General features: G+C 40.2%; 1 protein-coding gene and 1 non-coding gene across 5 annotated transcripts in view; one reads left to right on the top strand and one right to left on the bottom strand.

The window, feature by feature from the left end:
* ZNF19 (zinc finger protein 19) overlaps positions 1 to 19321 on the bottom strand; it is a 112908-nt gene that overhangs the window by 12130 nt on the left and 81457 nt on the right. The gene's annotated exons all lie outside the window — the stretch shown is intronic.
* On the top strand, positions 8586 to 8658 carry TRNAG-CCC. Its single transcript has one exon. It is a non-coding gene; the product is annotated as a tRNA-Gly (tRNA).

Raw genomic sequence — 19321 nt, 5'->3', positions numbered from 1 at the left:
AGGAAAAGAAATAAAAGGAATCCAGATTGGAAAATAAGAACTAAAGCTCTCACTGTTTGCAGATGACATGATATTGTACATAGAAAACCCTAAAGATGGTATCAGAAAATTACTAGAGCTAATCAGTGAATTTAGCAAAGTTGCAGGATACAAAATCAATAGACATAAATCACTTGCATTTCTATATCTAACAATGAAAAATCAGAGAAATTAAGGAATCAATCCCATTCATCACTGCAACAAACAGAATTAAATATCTAGGAATAAACTTACCTAACCTGATCTGCCTCTTGAGAAATTTATATGCAGGTCAGGAAGCAACAGTTAGAACTGGACATGAAACAACAGACTGGTTCCAAATAGGAAAAGGAGTTCGTCAAGGCTGTATATTGTCACCCTGCTTATTTAACTTATATGCAGAGTACATCATGAGAGACGCTGGACTGGAAAAAACACAAGCTGGAATCAAGATTGCCGGGATAAATATCAATAACCTCAGATATGCAGATGACACCACCCTCATGGCAGAAAGTGAAGAGGAACTCAAAAGCCTCTTGATGAAAGTGAAAGTGGAGAGTGAAAAAGTTGGCTTAAAACTCAACATTCAGAAAACAAAGATCATGGCATCCGGTCCCACCACTTCATGGGAAATAGATGGGGAAACAGTGGGAACAGTGTCAGACTTTATTTTTCTGGGCTCCAAAATCACTACAGATGGTGACTGCAGCCATGAAATTAAAAAACACTTACTCCTTGGAAGGAAAGTTATGACCAACCTAGATAGCATATTCAAAAGCAGAGACATTACTTTGCCAACAAAGGTTCGTCTAGTCAAGGCTATGGTTTTTCCTGTGGTCATGTATGGATGTGAGAGTTGGACTGTGAAGAAGGCTGAACGCCAAAGAATTGATGCTTTTGAACTGAGGTGTTGGAGAAGACTCTTGAGAGTCCCTTGGACTGCAAGGAGATCCAACCAGTCCATTCTGAAGGAGATCAGCCCTGGGATTTCTTTGGAGGGAATGATGCTGAAGCTGAAACTCCAGTACTTGGGCCACCTCATGCGAAGAGTTGACTCATTGGAAAAGACCCTGATGCTGGGAGGGATTGGGGGCAGGAAGAGAAGGGGACGACAGAGGATGAGATGGCTGGATGGCATCACTGACTCGATGGACGTGAGTCTGAGTGAACTCCGGGAGTTGGTGATGGACAGGGAGGCCTGGCATGCTGCGATTCATGGGGTCGCAGAGAGTCGGAGATGATTGAGCAACTGATCTGATCTGAAGGAGACAAAAGAACTGTACACATAAAATTATAAGACACTGATGAAAGAAATCAAAGATGACATAAACAGATGGAGAGATATTCCATGTTCCTGGGTAGGAAGAATCAATATTGTGAAAATGACTATACTACCAAGTGCAATCTACAGATTCAATGTGATCCCTATCAAATTACCAATGGCATTTTTTCACAGAACTAGAACAAAAATTTCACAATTCATATGGAAACACAAAAGACCCCAAATAGCCAAAGCATCTTGAGAAAGAAGAACGGAGCTGGAGGAATCAACCTTCCTGACCTCAGATTATACTACAAAGCTAGTCATCAAGACAGTATGGCACTGGCACAAAAACAGAAATACAGACCAATGGAACAAGATAGAAAGCCCAGAAATAAACCCATGCACCTATGGGTACCTTATTTTTGACAAAGGAGGCAAGAACATACAATGGGGCAAAGACAGCCTCTTCAATAAACAGTGCTGGGAAAACTGGACAGCAACATGTAAAAGAATGAAATTAGAACAGTTCCTAACACCATACACGAAGATAAACTCAAAATGGATTAAAGACCTATATGTAAGACCAGAAACTATAAAACTCTTACAGGAAAACACAGGCAGAACACTTGATGACATAAATCAAAGCAAGATCCTCTATGACCCACCTCCTAGAGAAACCGAAATAAAAACAAAAGTAAACAAGTGGGACCTGATTAAACTTAAAAGCTGTTGCACAGCAAAGGAAACTATAAGCAAGGTGAAAAGACAACCCTTGGAATGGGAGAAAGTAATAGCAAATGAAACAACTGACAAAGTATTAATTTCCAACATATACAAGCAGCTCATACAACTCAATGCCAGAAAAACAAACAACCCAATGAAAAAGTGGGGAAAAGACCTAAACAGACATTTCTCCAAAGAAGACATACAGATGGCTAACAAACACATGAAAAGATGCTCAACATCGCTCATTATCAGAGAAATGCAAATCAAAACCACAATGAGGTATCACCTCACACCAGTCAGAATGGTCATCATCAAATAGTCTACAAACAATAAATGCTGGAGAGGGTGAGGAGAAAAGGGAATGTTTTTGCACTGTTGGTGGGAATGTTAATTATACAGCCACTATGGAAGACGGTATGGAGATTCCTTAAAACACTAGGAATAAAACCACCAAATGACCCAGCAATCCCACTCCTAGGCATATACCCTGAGGAAACCAAAATTGAAAAAGACACATGTATCTCATTGTTCATTGCAGCACTATTTACAGTAGCTAGAACATGGACACAACCTAGATGTCCATCGACAGATGAATAGATAAAGAAGTTGTGGTACATATACACAATGGTATAATACCCAGCCATAAAAAGGAACGCATTTGAGTCAGTTCTGATGAGATGGGTGAACCTAGAACCTATTATACAGAGTGAAGTGAGTCAGAAAGAGAAATATCGTATTCTAATGCATATATACAGAATCTAGAAAAATGGTACTGAATAATTTATTTACAGGGAAGCAATGGAGAAACAGACATAGAGAATAGACTTATGGACATGGGAGAGGGGAGGAGAGGGTGAGATGTATGGAAAGAGTAACATGGAAACTTAATTACCGTATGTAAAATAGATAGCCAACAGGAATTTGCTTTATGGCTCAGGGAACTCAAACAGGGGCTCTGTAACGACCTAGAGGGGTGGGGTGGGGTGGGGTGGGATATGGGGAGGGAGGTTTAAAAGGGAGAGGATATATGTATACCTGTGGCTGATTCATGTTGAGGTTTGACAGAAAACAACAAAATTCTGTAAAGCAATTATCCTTCAATAAAAAATTAAAAAATAAATTCTAGTTTGGAGAAAAATCTGATTGTGACAAATCTACATCTTTAATGAGAAAGTAATGGCAGAATCCCTGGTGGTACAGAGGATAGGAATCCACCTGCCTATGCAGGGGACACAGCTTCAGTCCCTGGTCCGGGAAGATTCCACATGTGGAGGGGCAACTAAGCCTGTGCACACAGCTACTGAAGCCTGAGCACCCTAGAGTCTGTGCTCTGCCACGAGAAGCCACTGTAATAAGAAGCTCACACACAAAGAGCTCTCGCCACAACTAAAGAAAGCCCGCACACAACAAAAGACCAAGCACAGCCAAGACAAAATAAATAACTTTTTTAAAAAAGAAAGTATGGGCAATATGATTTCTACAATGTGCTTTATCTTGTCTGTCCCCACATGTAATTTCTGAACCCCGTAATGGATACCTCCACACAGGGCTGCTCAAGCTACACCCCAGCACTCCCAGCAGACGGACATGTGCATTCAGAGGCATCTCACATGGCCTCCCTGTACATGCTTCTACCCACTTGCTGCCTACTGTGCCATAATACCCAGTGGGACTGATAACCTCTTCATGGTCTGGGTTGTTTTCTATGACTGCCCCTCTTGCCCTTCTGCAAGCCAAGGAGAGAAGCCTCAGGAGAAATCAAACCTGATAACACCTTGATTTTGAACTTCCAGCCTGCAGAACTGTGAGAAGATAAATTTCTGTTATGTAAGCCTACAGTCAGTGATGTTTTGTCATGGCAGCACATGCAAACTACTTTAGACATCTGAAGTTAAGACATACTGGTAGTGTCAGAGGCTGCTGGTTGCCTACACGAACATCCATTCATCCATCTTGTTTAGTAACAGAAAACTGAATTAGGGATTGGCACCTTGCCTCTCAGCCAAGGACATTTCTTGCCACCCTTTTAAGTCTGTGGGTCTCCCAGGACCAAGGTCTACACAATGAAATGGGAGTATTTTCAGTACTCATAGAATATTCCCTTGAAAGGAAGGTGACATGATCTTCTTCCTTCCCTCCATCCCACATCCTGGAATGGCTAGAGCTCCAGTTGTTGCTTTAGACCATGAGAATATGGCCACATCTGATGGATGGCAGTGTGGTGAACCTAAAGGAACCAGGATTCCTGCTGATGGTGTGCAGCTGCCTATCTCCATATCTCTTTTTTAAAAAGGAAAAAATCAACTCCAGTCTTACTTTAAGCTCTATTATTTTGGATTTTCAGTTATATGCATGTGAACCTAACCAAGTCTGAGCCAAAGATGGTAAATCAGTTGGAGAGGGCCTCCAGCAGTGGCACCTAGGTCACATATCATGGATAATCTGCTAGGTGCTCAAGTTCCAGGAAGATGGAGCTACTCCAGTGCCTCAGAAATGAAATGCACCTCGGGGGTCCAGCTCTCTGGCTCAGACACTTACTATAAAGACACTATTTTCGAATAGTGTAGCAACAAAAATGCCGGTGCCACACTGCCACTAAGCCTTAATGGGGAATCTAGGAACTGGGTCCACTGCCTCCTAGAGCTGTATTTTCTTCCACATGCACCTGGTCTTCTTGGAGCCTACCCCATGAGGTGGTCCTCCCATCTCCTTGCAAGGTCTCCTATGGTTTTGGCATCACCACATGCCTAACTCAGATACCCTAGCAACTGTAAAGAAATAATGTTGCCTGCCATTTCAGTTCTACAAGGATCAAGACACTAGCCACTGCAGACTCCTACCCATAATGCACCCGAGGGCAATTTAGGGTGGGGAAAAATAGGAAGCATTCTGTGCTTTGGGTAGAACCCCTGGTTCAGATCAGATCAGTCGCTCAGTCGTGTCCGACTCTTTGAGACCCCAGGAATCGCAGCAGGCCAGGCCTCCCTGTCCATCACCAACTCCCGGAGTTCACTCAGACTCACGTCCATCGAGTCAATGATGCCATCCAGCCATCTCATCCTCTATCGTCCCCTTCTCCTCCTGCTCCCAATCCCTCCCAGCATCAGAGTCTTTTCCAATGAGTCAACTCTTCGCATGAGGTGGCCAAAGTTCTGGAGTTTCAGCTTTGGCATCATTCCTTCCAAAGAAATCCCAGGGCTGATCTCCTTCAGAATGGACTGGTTGGATCTCCTTGCAGTCCAAGGGACTCTCAAGAGTCTTCTCCAACACCACAGTTCAAAAGCATCAATTCTTTGGCGTTCAGCCTTCTTCACAGTCCAACTCTCACATCCATACATGACCACAGGAAAAACCATAGCCTTGACTAGACGGACCTTTGTTGGCAAAGTAATGTCTCTGCTTTTGAATATGCTATCTAGGTTGGTCATAACTTTCCTTCCAAAGAGTAAGCGTCTTTTAATTTCATGGCTGCAGTCACCATCTGCAGTGATTTTGGAGCCCAGATAAATAAAGTCTGACACTGTTCCCACTGTTTCCCCATCTATTTCCCATGAAGTGGTGGGACCGGATGCCATGATCTTCGTTTTCTGAATGTTGAGTTTTAAGCCAACTTTTTCACTCTCCACTTTCACTTTCATCAAGAGGCTTTTGAGTTCCTCTTCACTTTCTGCCATGAGGGTGGTGTCATCTGCATATCTGAGGTTATTGATATTTATCCCGGCAATCTTGATTCCAGCTTGTGTTTCTTCCAGTCCAGCGTTTCTCGTGATGTACTCTGCATATAAGTTAAATAAGCAGGGTGACAATATACAGCCTTGACGAACTCCTTTTCCTATTTGGAACCAGTCTGTTGTTCCATGTCCAGTTCTAACTGTTGCTTCCTGACCTGCATACAGGTTTCTCAAGAGGCAGATCAGGTGATCTGGTATTCCCATCTCTTTCAGAATTTTCCACAGTTTATTGTGATCCACACAGTCAAAGGCTTTGGCATAGTCAATAAAGCAGAAATAGATGTTTTTCTAGAACTCTCTTGCTTTTTCCATGATCCAGCGGATGTTGGCAATTTGATCTCTGGTTCCTCTGCCTTTTCTAAAACCAGCTTGAACATCTGGAAGTTCACGGTTCACATATTGCTGAAGCCTGGCTTGGAGAATTTTGAGCATTACTTTACTAGTGTGTGAGATGAGTGCAATTGTGCGGTAGTTTGAGCACTCTTTGGCATTGCCTTTCTTTGGGGTTGGAATGAAAACTGACCTTTTCCAGTCCTGTGGCCACTGCTGAGTTTTCCAAATGTGCTGGCATATTGAGTGCAGCACTTTCACAGCATCATCTTTCAGGATTTGGAATAGCTCAACTGGAATTCCATCACCTCCACTAGCTTTGTTTGTAGTGATGCTTTCTAAGGCCCACTTGACTTCACATTCCAGGATGTCTGGCTCTAGGTCGGTGATCACACCATCGTGATTATCTGGGTCGTGAAGATCTTTTTTGTACAGTTCTTCTGTGTATTCTTGCCATCTCTTCTTAATATCTTCTGCTTCTCTTAGGTCCATGCCATTTCTGTCCTTTATGGAGCTCATCTTTGCATGATATGTTCCTTTGGTATCTCTGATTTTCTTGAAGAGATCCCTAGGCTTTCCCATTCTGTTGTTTTCCTCTATTTCTTTGCATTAATCGCTGAAGAAGGCTTTCTTATCTCTTCTTGCTATTCTTTGGAACTCTGCATTCAGATGTTTATATCTTACCTTTTCTCCTTGGCTTTTCGCTTCTCTTCTTTTCACAGCTATTTGTAAGGCCTCCCCAGACAGCCATTTTGCTTTTTTGCATTTCTTTTCTATGGGAATGGTCTTGATCCCTGTCTCCTATACAATGTCATGAACCTCATTCTATAGTTCATCAGGCACTCTATCTATCAGATCTAGGCCCTTAAATCTATTTCTCACTTCCACTGTAAAATCATAAGGGATTTGATTTAGGTCATACCTGAATGGTCTAGTGGTTTTCCCTACTTTCTTCAATTTAAGTCTGAATTTGGCAATAAGGAGTTCATGGTCTGAGCCACAGTCAGCTCCAGGTCTTGTTTTTGCTGACTGTATACATAGATACATATTCAAGGAAAATTTTCAGTGAGCCCAAATTCTTGAATCTTTCCATACAAAGAAAAGCATTAAAATCATTAACTTGAGGTGCCTGTGCTTTGTGTTTAGCAGTAATCTTTTAATGTTTGATATGGTTTTTTTGTTATTGTTGTCTGCTACCCCCAGCAGAAGTTTATATATATATATACTGGCTCCTCCTTCCTTATCTCTTCAGAGTAGCAGAGGACCCCGAGAAAAAGTAAACTCCACTAGAGATAAGCACACAAACTTAAAAAAAAACAACCAGTTTTGATTGAGGTTAAGTGGATGAGACAAAATGCAAAGTCCAAGATCTAGGGTTAATAAGAAAAGAGAATGTAAAATAAAGACATAAAAGAAGAAATCAAAACCTTGAGGAAAGTGATGTTTTATAAACAGACGTGAAAATGAACTAAATAGATTTTACAAGTGAATACAGACACCCTCAGTGGATGGGTTGGACAACAGAGCGCAGTCAATGAGAAAGTGAAACTGAATACAGACCTAGACTATAGCACAGCTAGACAGAGATGGAAAATATGAAACCACGATTCTAAACATCAGTGAAAATGAATGAACTTGAGCTATGCGGTTAAATATCAATTCTATAAAGTTGAATTTAAAAAGTAAGTGGTGCTCTAGTGGTTAAGAATCCACCTTGCGGTGCAGGGGACACAGGTTCAATCCCTGGTCCAGGAAGATCCCACATGCCATAAGGCTACTAAAGCCTGTGTACCACAGCTACTGAGCCTGTGCTCTGGAGCCCTCAAGCTGCAACTGCTGAGTCCGCACATTTAGAACCTGTGCTCCACAACTACCGCAATGAGAAGCCTGAACACTGCAACTGGAGAAGAGCCCCTGCTTGCCGCAACTAGAGAAAACTCACAAGAAGCAATGAAGACCCAGAGCAGCCAGAAATTAAAAGTGATATTTTTTAAAAAGTAAGCTGCAGAAGAAAACATCAAGTTTACTACTTATGTAGATTCAAAACATGTAAAATAGTATTATGATGCTTATGGAAATAAGCATATATAACAAGTGTAAAAGCATCTATGGGCATGAATAACACCAAATTCATAAGGTAACTACCTCTGGAACCACAGAGAGGGAAAGCAATTCAAAAGAGGTATACAGGGGACTTCAATTCCATCTGCAATGGTTTAGTTCTAAAAAACATAATGTAACAGCCATGACAAAATGGTCAGAAACAAAGCTGAGGGCAGGTACACAGGTGTTTGTTATTCTCTTTATTTTCCTACACCTGAAATATTTTAAAGAAATTTTTTTAAACCTCAACAGTTTTACTAGTAGAATAAAAGCAGGAGAAATATCTTTTTTAAAAAAATTGATGAAAAAGCAAAAGGGACACAAAACAGGATAAAAGTAATCATTACAAACTAAAGGCATTCAAGATGACAGACATCAGACCAAAATTTATCACAAGTATAAGTTGGGGGACTTCCCTGATGGTCCAGTGGTTAAGACTCTGTACTCCCAATGCAAGGGGCCTGGGTTCGATCCCTGGTTAGGGAATTAGATCCCACACGCCACAACTAAAGATCCCACACGCTTCAACAAAGATCGTGACTGCCACAACTAAGACCAGGCACAGTCAAATTTAAAAAAAAGTGGGTTAAAAATTCTTAGATGCATCAATACAGAAAACAGATGAAACATACTCTGCCTAGATGATTGGGGCTACTTTCCTTAAATCCAAAGGTAAATAAGCCTGTGAATAAGCCTTTATCAAGGCATCCCTCCCAAGCCGAGCACTTCTGTTTCTAATACCTGGAGAGCCCTTACTCTTTTCACTGAAGGCAAGACCCTATATACTCATGAACTACACTGTCCTAAACATAAATTTCTAAATTACTAATGCAACAAATTAAATGTGAGGTCTCATGAACCATTTTCCTATATTTCATATGCAATACGTATTTCTTGCCAAAGCCCAGGAATCATTAAAGACTTTGGGGACAATAACTTCTGTGTTACATGTGGATTCTTGTACCAAACTGGTGGGTTTGGATGCTCCAAGACCACTGGACACTTCAACAACTGTGGTTAAAGCCTTAGTTTTTGGTAACAGAACCCAGGGGACTGTTCATCTCCCAGGGCTGAGGCAGGGACTCCAAGGTGGAAACCACTGCACCAGAGAGGCCCTCCACCAGGAGCACTGAGGCCAGTGCCCTCCCTGGTCTCTTCCTTCCAACATGGATAGCCTCAAGCATTACCCAGCTCAAGGGATATAGAATGAATCATATATAAGACACATTCAGGGTTCAGGGAGTTTTAATAAGGCCACAGCAATCACATCCTGCAATAAGGAGAGGGGAGAAATGGAACAATTTCAAACAATGGATGGCCTCCCTTGGTTCAGTTCAGTTCAGTCGCTCAGTCTGTCTGACTCTTTGCAACCCCATGAACTGCAGCACGTCAGGCCTCCCTGTCCATGACCAACTCCCAGAGTTTACTCAAATTCATGTCCGTTGAGTCAATGATGCCATCCAACTCTCTCACTGTCTGTCGTCCCCTTCTCCTCCCGCCTTCAATCTTTCCCAGCATCAGGGTCTTTTCGAATAAGTCAGCTCTTCACATCAGGTGGCCAAAGTATTGGAGCTTCACCTTCAGTATCAGTCCTTCCAATGAACACCCAGGACTGATTTCCTTTAGGATGGACTGGTTGGATCTCCCTGCAGTCCAAGGGACTCTCATGAGTCTTCTCCAACACCACAGTTCAAAAGCATCAATTCTTCAGTGCTCAGCTTTCTTTATAGTCCAACTCTCACATCCACACATGACTACTGGAAAAAACATAGCCTTGACTAGATGGACCTTTGTTGGCAAAGTAACGTCTCTACTTTTTAATATGCTGTCTAGGTTGGTCATAACTTTTCTTCCAAGGAGTAAGCGTCTTTTAATTTCATGGCTGCAGTCACCATCTGTAGTGATTTTGGAGCCCCCAAAAATAAAGTCTGCCACTGTTTCCACTGTTTCTCCATCTATTTGCCATGAAGTGATGGGACCGGATGCCATGATCTTTGTTTTCTGAATGTTAGCTTTAAGCCAACTTTTTCACTCTCCTCTTTCACTTTCATCAAGAGGCTCTTTAGTTCTTCCTCACTTTTTGCCATAAGGGTGGTGTCATCTGCATATCTGAGGTTATTGGTATTTCTCCCGGCAATCTTGATTCCAGCTTGTGCTTCTTCCAGCCCAGTGTTTCTGATGATGAACTCTGCATATAAGTTAAATAAGCAGGATGACAATATACAGCCTTGATGTACTCCTTTTCCTATTTGGAACCAGTCTGTTGTTCCATGTCCAGTTCTAACTGTTGCTTCCTGACCTGCATACAGGTTTCTCAAGAGGCAGGTCAGGTGGTCTGGTATTCCCATCTCTTTCAGAATTTTCCACAGTTTATTGTGGTCCACACAGTCAAAGGCCTGGCATAGTCAATAATGCAGAAATAGATGTTTTTCTGGAACTCTCTTGCTTTTTCGATGATCCAGCAGATGTTGGCTATTTGATCTCTGGTTCCTTTGCCTTTTCTAAAACCAGCTTAAACATCTGGAAGTTCACAGTTCATGTATTGTTAAAGCCTGGCTTGGAGAATTTTGGGCATTACTTTACTAGTGTGTGAGATGAGTGCAATTGTGCAGTAATTTGAGCATTCTTTGGCATTTCCTTTCTTAGGGATTGGAATGAAAACTGACCTTTTCCAGTCCTGTGGCCACTGCTGAGTTTTCCAAATTTGCTGGCATATTCAGTGCAGCACTTTCACAGCATCATCTTTTAGGATTTTAAGACCTTCCTTGGTCCTGAATATTAAATAGCACACATGACCATCAGCTACATTTTTTTTTAAAAGCACAATGGTGACACCTAGTGTTAGCTAGATAAGTCTCAGCCAGCCTTGCAACTGACTTGAAATTCAGAGAAACAGATGCCTCCTTTCCTTTCAGGATTCTGACTTCAGCTTACTGTAGGGCTGAGAAATTTGTTTCTGTTTTTTTTCCATTTTCCAATTTGCCTTTTAATTTTCTTAACATCTGTTCTTTTTTCACTGTTGAAATAAAACTGATATACAATAGACTGAACATTTAAATTTTTTAAACTGAAATATACTTGACACAACATTGTGTAAACTTAGTTCAGTTCAGTTCAGTCGCTCAGTCATGTCTAACTCTTTGCGACCCCATGAATCCCAGCACGCCAGGCCTCCCTGTCCATCACCAACTCCTGGAGTTCACTCAGACTCACGTCCATCGAGTCGGTGATGCCATCCAGCCATCTCATCCTCTGTCGTCCCCTTCTCCTCCTGCCCCCAATCCCTCCCAGCATCAGAGTCTTTTCCAATGAGTCAACTCTTCGCATGAGGTGGCCAAAGTACTGGAGTTTCATCATTCCTTCCAAAGAACACCCAGGGCTGATCTCCTTCAGAATGGACTGGTTGGATCTCCCTGCAGTCCAAGGGACTCTCAAGAGTCTTCTCCAACACCACAGTTCAAAAGCATCAATTCTTCGGCTCTCAGCCTTCTTCACAGTCCAACTCTCACATCCATACATGACCACTGGAAAAACCATAGCCTTGACTAGATGGACCTTAGTTGGCAAAGTAATATCTCTGCTTTTGAATATGCTATCTAGGTTGGTCATAACCTTCCTTCCAAGGAGTAAGCGTCTTTTAATTTCATGGCTGCAGTCACCATCTGCAGTGATTTTGGAACCCCCCAAAATAAAGTCTGACACTGTTTCCACTGTTTACCCATCTATTTCCCATGAAGGTATATGTTAATTTGGGACTTTTATATATTGTCATATGATTGCTATTATAGTGATAATTAGCACCTCTTCCAGATTACATAATTATCCTTTCTTTTTAGTGGTTGGAATTTTTAAGTTCTAGTCTCTCAGAAAGTTTGATGGTTATATAGTATATTTTTATATTCACTATGAGTGCATGCTAAGTTGCCTCAGTTCTGTTGGACTCTTTGCAACATTATGGACTATAGCCCACCAGGCTCCTCTGTCCATGAGATTCTCCAAGCAAGAATATTAGAGTGCGTTGCCATGCCCTCCTCCAGAGGATCTTTCTGACCCAGGGATTGAACTCACGTCTCTTACATCTCCTGCATTGGCAGAAGGGTTCTTTACCACTAGTGCCGCCTGGGAAGCCCTATATTCATTATTCATTCATTTGTTTAGTTGCTATATAGTGTCTGTGACCCTGTGGACTGCAGCACGCCAGGCTTCCCTGTCCTTCACTATCTTCTGGAGTTTGCTCAAACTCATGTCCATTGTGTCAATGATGCCATCCAACCATTTCATCCTCTGTCACCCCCTTCTCCTCCTGTCCTCAGTCTTTCCAAGAATCAGGGTCTTTTCCAATGAATCAGCTCTTCACATCAGGTGGTCAAAGGATCAGAACTTCAGCATCAGTCCTTTCAGTGAATATTCACGGTTGATTTCCTTTAGGATTGACTGATTTGATCTGCTTGCTGTCCAAGGGACTCTCAACTGTCTTCTCCAGCACAATTAGAAAGCATCAATTCTTTAGCACTCAGCATTCTTTATAGTCCAACTCTCACATCTGTATATGACTACTGGAAAAACCACAGCTTCCCCGGTGGCTCAGACGGTAAACAATCTGCCTGCAATGCAGGAGACGTGGGTTCCTGGGTTGGGAAGATTTCCCTGGTGAAGGGAATGACTACCCACTCCAGTATACTTGCCTGGAGAATTTAATGGACAGAGGAGCCTGTCAGGCTACAGTCCATGTGCAAACAGTCGCACACGACTGAGCAACTAACACTTTCAAATTCACTATTTGTGCATAAAATCTCTGGGACCTATTTACTACTTGTTGAAAATTTGTAGCTTTAAACAACATCTGTCATCCTCCCACCAAACTGGACATTTTTAGGGTGTATAATTTGATGAGTTTTGACCAGCAGAGAACGAAAGAGACAAAAATCCCTGGCATCATAGTCTTACATTCTTAACAGCCAAAATTATGTCATATGGCTATTTCCAACAGCAGAGGAATTAGGAAGGCAAGATTTTAGCTTTTTGGCTTCCATAACAGAAAGAAAATGGAAAGGGTTTGGTTTGAGCCAACCTACAGTTCCCTCCACAATAGAAGCACACTTGAAATGTGTAAATGCTTATGTACACCAGTTAGGTTTAAAATATGTTTCAAAAGTATTAACATACCTACTCCTTCACTCAGTCTCTTTCATTATGATTATTATTAACTTAGATTTCTTATTTGATGACATGTAAATAGAGTTCCCTAGACTTCCCGATGGCTCAGCAATATAGAATCCACCTGTAATGCAGGAGAAACAGGAAATGAGGGTTCTATCCCTGGGTCGGGAAGATCCCCTGGAGGTGGGTATGGCAATCCACTCCAGTATTCTTGCCTGGGAAGTCCCACAGACAGAGGAATGTGGCAGGCTATGGTCCATGGGGTCGCAAAGAGTTGGATATGACTGAAGTGACTAAGCACTCATACACACACAAATAGATCCCCTAACACAAATCCTTGCCCACAGGGCTCCTCCGCTCAGTGGTAAATACTATCTTGGCACCAATAAGGTACACAACCCAATGGTCCGCAAGTGTTGCTCAGGTCCCTTTCATTAGCTCACTGTAAAGATACCCTGTTAAGTTATAGGCTCAGCTGGCTTTGCTGACATCTCACCATACTCACAGCCTCTTTGCTTTCCAAAGTCCCCTTAACTGAAAGAAACGGATGCTTTCTACATAGGATGAATGGAACTGCTCATGTGACTTAGAATATATCCATCCTTACTGAACCAATATTAAATCAGTTTATAAAAACCCATTCCAAAAGTCCTGGGACTTTCCACCAGGATACACTTCCCAAAGGAAATTCCATCAACACAGCTCTTAAACTGGGATGCACACTGGAATCACCTGGGAAGATTTTTTAAAACTGTGATGCCTGGGTCTTGCCCCCAGTGCAGTGATTTTCCTTCATCCTGACACAGAAATGTCTCTCCCTTAGCACGCCCACTCAGTCTATGGGAAGCACAGTTCAGCACAGCCAGAGGTCTCTTCCGGTTGTCATGTCAAACTAACAAATCAGCATGGAGAAAGGTCGCTATGTGCAAGGGGCTAGCTAACTCTGGCGTTATTTCATCATAGAGGCTTGGAAGCTTAGCATTTATAAGGATGTCATCAAAACAGAAAAGGGCTAATCTAGTAAGCAGCAAAGAAAGAAAATTTTGTTTTCTTTGCCTTTTTTTTTTTTTTTTTTATGGCTTTGCCGGGCTGCATGTGGGATCTTAGTTCCCCAACCAGGGATTGAACTCATGCCCACCACAGTAGAAGCAGAGACTTAACCACTGAACCACCGGGAAAGTCCCTAGATTTTGTTTTCTAATTGTAGTTTAAATAGAATTCTCAGCAACTTCACTGCTAGGTATAGATCCAAAAGAACTGAAAATAAGTATTCAAACAAATATCTGTACAACTATGTTCATAACAACAGCACTGTTCATAACAGCCAAAAGGTAGAAACAACCCAAAGGTCCATCAGCTGATGAATGAATAGGCACAATGTGATATGTCCACTCAGTGGAATATTAATCAACCATAAAAAGGGAATGAAATATTGATACATGCTACAACTTAGATAAACATTGTAAACATTACAGTAAGTGAAAGAAGCTAGTCAGGGTTATGGGTTGTATGATTCCACTTATATGAAGAGTATTAAATCAACAGAAACAGAAAACAGATTAGTGGTTGCCAGGAGGACTGACTGCTTAATGGGTCCAGAGTTTCTTTTTGAGATGATGAAAATGATGTGATGGAAATAGATGTGATGGTTGTACAACACTGTAAACATACTAAATGCTACTGAATTGCATACTTTAACATGGTTAATGGTTAATTTTATGTTTTGTGAATTTTACTCAATAAGAAATAAATAAAAGGAAAAAAAGACCTAAGTAGTCTCCCTACTCATTTTTGAAAGTGAAAGTTGCTCAGTCATGTCTGACTCTTTGCGACCCCATGGACTATATAGTCCATGGAATTCTCCAGGCCAGAATACTGGAGTGGGTAGCCTTTCCCTTCTCCAGTGGATCTTCCCAACCCAGCCATCAAACTGGGGTCTCCTGCATTGCAGGCGGCTTCTTTCCCAACTGAGCTATCAGGGAAGCCCCAAAGTGAAAGTGAAAGTTGCTGGGTCATGTCCAAGTCTTTGCGATCCCATGGACTACAGTCCATGGAATTCTCCAGGCCAGAATAATGGAGTGGGTAGCCTTTCCCTTCTCCAGGGGATCTTCCCAACCCAGGGATCAAATCCAGGATCTCCCACCTTTCAGGCAGATTCTTTACCAGCTGAGCCACAAGGGAAGCCATTTTACTCATTTTTAGCTAATATTTAACATTTCTGAATTTTAAAGAGTTACAAAAGATGTAATTTCTGGTGTATTATACTTCACTGATGCTCTGTTGGGTGTGCTAAAAGGGCAGCTCTCTGGTATACTATAAATAATGATAATTTAAAATAAAACTGTTACATCATTCTTTTAAATATATCCATACAATCTTAATGCTCTAACTTGATACCCCATCATCTATTTGTAAAAATACATAAACTCTTCTTTAACTCTCAAATATTTTATGTTTCCAGAGTTGCTACATTATTTTACTTAAAATATTCAGTTTTCAACAACAAAAAGCCACTTATATATATGAAGAAACCAGAATGTATGGCTCATACATATAAGAAAAAAGAACTATCAATATTTTGCATCATTCCTATATCTCCTTAAAATGATACTGCCATTAAATTCCCCAACTTGTGAATTTTTTAAGGTTTTTGTTTTTGTTATAGTTTCCTGATACTAAGGGCTCCAAATATTAAAAATTTCTTCTGGATTGGATTATAATAATTGGTATTAGTATACATTTTTCAAAACAGCATAAGTATTATACATTTTGATATATAATACAATGATTAAACACAAAAAATTGTTGACAATACAGATCTCTTAATAGATGGATAGTTTTTTTTCCTGTTTATTCATGAATTCATGGGTAACTATTACCTCTTGCCAAATGAAAGAATTCAACATAAACTCCTATTTCTTGATTCTGCCTCTATATGTTCAAGCACTGTTCACATAAACAAGTGGATGGGAATAGAGCTTTGTTATATCAGTGTCAGTCACTCAGCCCTTCCAAGGTATGTGCCAAAAGCCACTCAGTGTTAATCATCAAAAAATTAGTTTCAGTGACCTATCTGCTGACAGCTAAATTAGGTATTCCTTCAGTGAGTTTATTTTAGACTCCCTTTTTTAATCTATCTTTTCATTTTTTGTTATTGAAAAGCTCATGTATATAAATGTAGAAGAATAATAAAATGAACCTCGATGTGACCAGTATCAAGCTTTAGACAATTTTATCAACCTATGGCCAGTCCTGTTTGATCTCTCCACTCTCCCCTCTCCAACTTCCACCCTTCACCACTGCTGGATTATTCTGAAGCAAATCCCAAGTATCATGCCATTTCATGTGTAAATACCTCTATATATAGCGCTAAGAAGAGTTGACTCATTGAAAAGACTCTAATGCTGGGAGGGACTGGGGGCAGGAGGAGAAGGGGATGACAGAGGATGAGATGGCTGGATGGCATCACCGACTCGATGGACATAAGTTTGGGTGAACTCCGGGAGTTGGTGATGGACAGGGAGGCCTGGCGTGCTGCAAGTCATGGGGTCACAAAGAGTCGGACACGACTGAGCGACTGAACTGAACTGATAGCTCTAAGAAATCAGGACTCATTTAAAAACAAACTAGTATCCTTAAAAACTGTGAGTAATCCAGTATTCGGCCAACATTCAGATCTCTGGTTGTCTCATATGTGCTCTTGTTTTTTGTTTTGGTTTGGATTTCAGTGTGGTTTTTTTCAGCTCAAGATCCTAACAATGCCCACGAATTGCTTTTGGCTGATATTTCCCTTGTCTCTTTTAATGGTAGACTCTTCTTCCTGTTTTTCTTTCCTCTTGTAAATGGTTTGTTGAAAAACCAATATTTGGATCATTCTTCTTGTATGGTTTTCCACATTCTGGATTTTACTGATTCTATCTCTCTGGCCTCTGTATTTCCTGAAAACTGATATTTAGGCTTGGTCAGATTCTGAGCTGATACTTTAGCAAGAATGCTTCAGAGGTGGTGTCTGCATGCTTCTGGTTTCACTGCAAGTACGTAAAGTCTGAATATGTCTTTTTTTTTCATGACAGTACTAATCAGTGGGCTCAGTGTATCCACTCTTATCAAGGTCCCGATCAGCTTTTCATCTAATGGTTTTAGCAATCACTAGTGATCATTTCTTAGATCCATCATTTCGTTACAAATTCCTCCTTTGATTTTGATGAAAACAAATCACTAACTTGCAAAAGAATTTGTTGCCTTCTTATTAGATTCATTCACTTTTTTAATTCCTGTAAACTAGCATAACTTTTAAAATTTCAAGAATTATTATACATAATTATTAATGTTGAGGATTATATAATCATAATGTATTATATGTTACTCCTTCACTTAAGAGATATCTTGTTTAATTTGATAAACTCAGAAGATATTGAGAAAATAAAAATATTAACTCTAATGCATCACAACCAACTCAACATTTTTCCAATAAAAATAATTTTATCTCACCCCACATTTAAAATACATTTTTGTCAAAAAATCTTAAGAGATTTATATCATCCTATTTATGGAAAATATTCATCATAAAACCTAACTGGCAACTCTGATCTTCATTTTGAAATCAATAAACTAAATCAGAGATAATTTCTCTGACTTTTAATATCCAAGTAAATGTGTTAATAGGCATTTTGGGGGAATATATAAAAATTGCTGTAAAATAAATCATGAAATAGATTTTATAAGATACATTACTAAACACTAAGATTTACAAATTATTCTAAATGTGAATAAATTATACGAGCCCCTCAATAACTCTTATATAATTTATTCACATTTAGAATAATTTATAAAAACAACATAATCATGCATTTGTCATCAAGTATATTTTAAGGTAATATGCAGTTAACATTGTAAGTTATTTATAAAGCAAGAAATATAAGGGAAAATATGGCATTTCTTTGATGTTTGCATGTGTGTATATCAATGCTAGGTGTTCAGCTTTTGAAAATAATTAAATAAAATGATGTATAAGTATCACAATTAACTTTCCTCATTTTGCTTTATATCAAGATTGAACTTTTACTATGAAAGAGAAATGTATATATTGCACTAATTTGTCCAGCCTTTGTATCATTAACATTTTATAAGAGAAAAAAAGATGAGGATTGACTGCTATTGGAATAAATATTTCATGATATGTTTTGAAAAAATTGCCTTCATGAACTACCAGACTGATGCACAGAAAATCTGAGAGAAATCACATAAAACTTTTGTTGGTAAGTTTATCCAGTATATCTTGAATAATTTATTAGTCCCAGAACACACGTCTCATTGAAAAAATCAGCATTTTAACTTGTACCAATCCTTTCCATAAAAGACATGTCCTGGATTGAGGATTCAATGGAATCCTAAAAAACAGGAAAGGCATTCTGAGGATCTGATGTTGGCTTTGCTTCCATGAGTTTGTTGTTAGGAGTGAGGCTTTCTTCAATAATAAACTAGAGACAAAAGAGATGAAGTCATTCCTACTCTATTATCATACTCCATAATATCTGAATTCAGAATATTCCAATGCAGGTTAATTCCTTCCAATAAAAAAAATACAAGACAATGGAAGACATATTGTGGGAAGTTTGTTTTCGCTCTTGGACTAATTACTCAAGGAGCCTTTTCAGAAATCTGTGTTTTCAAGTGTCCCATGGTGTGGTGCCTCAGAGGTTTTCCTGGGGGCAGTCCAGGGCAGAGAAAGAGTATTTAAGAGAAGGTCAGATTATGAAAGAGACTTTGGAAAGGGAAAAGCCGCCTGAGCAAGCAGACCTGCTTTCATAGATGAAGCATGAGATGAGAATCTGGAAATGGGTTCCCTTAGGACTGTCCCTGCTGCTGCCCCCACTTAGAAGAACACTAAGTGCTGGCCTCTAGCTCTGCAGTCATTTCTGTGGACTGGGAAGAAGTAGATATAGCAGACTTGACCACTAGTTTGCTTTGGAACTCATGGAACAGTCTT

The sequence above is a fragment of the Bubalus bubalis genome, chromosome 18 (genome assembly GCF_019923935.1).
Source record: "Bubalus bubalis isolate 160015118507 breed Murrah chromosome 18, NDDB_SH_1, whole genome shotgun sequence".
In the NCBI taxonomy this organism is placed as follows: domain Eukaryota; kingdom Metazoa; phylum Chordata; class Mammalia; order Artiodactyla; family Bovidae; genus Bubalus; species Bubalus bubalis.
This window is presented reverse-complemented; position numbering and strand designations above follow the sequence as displayed.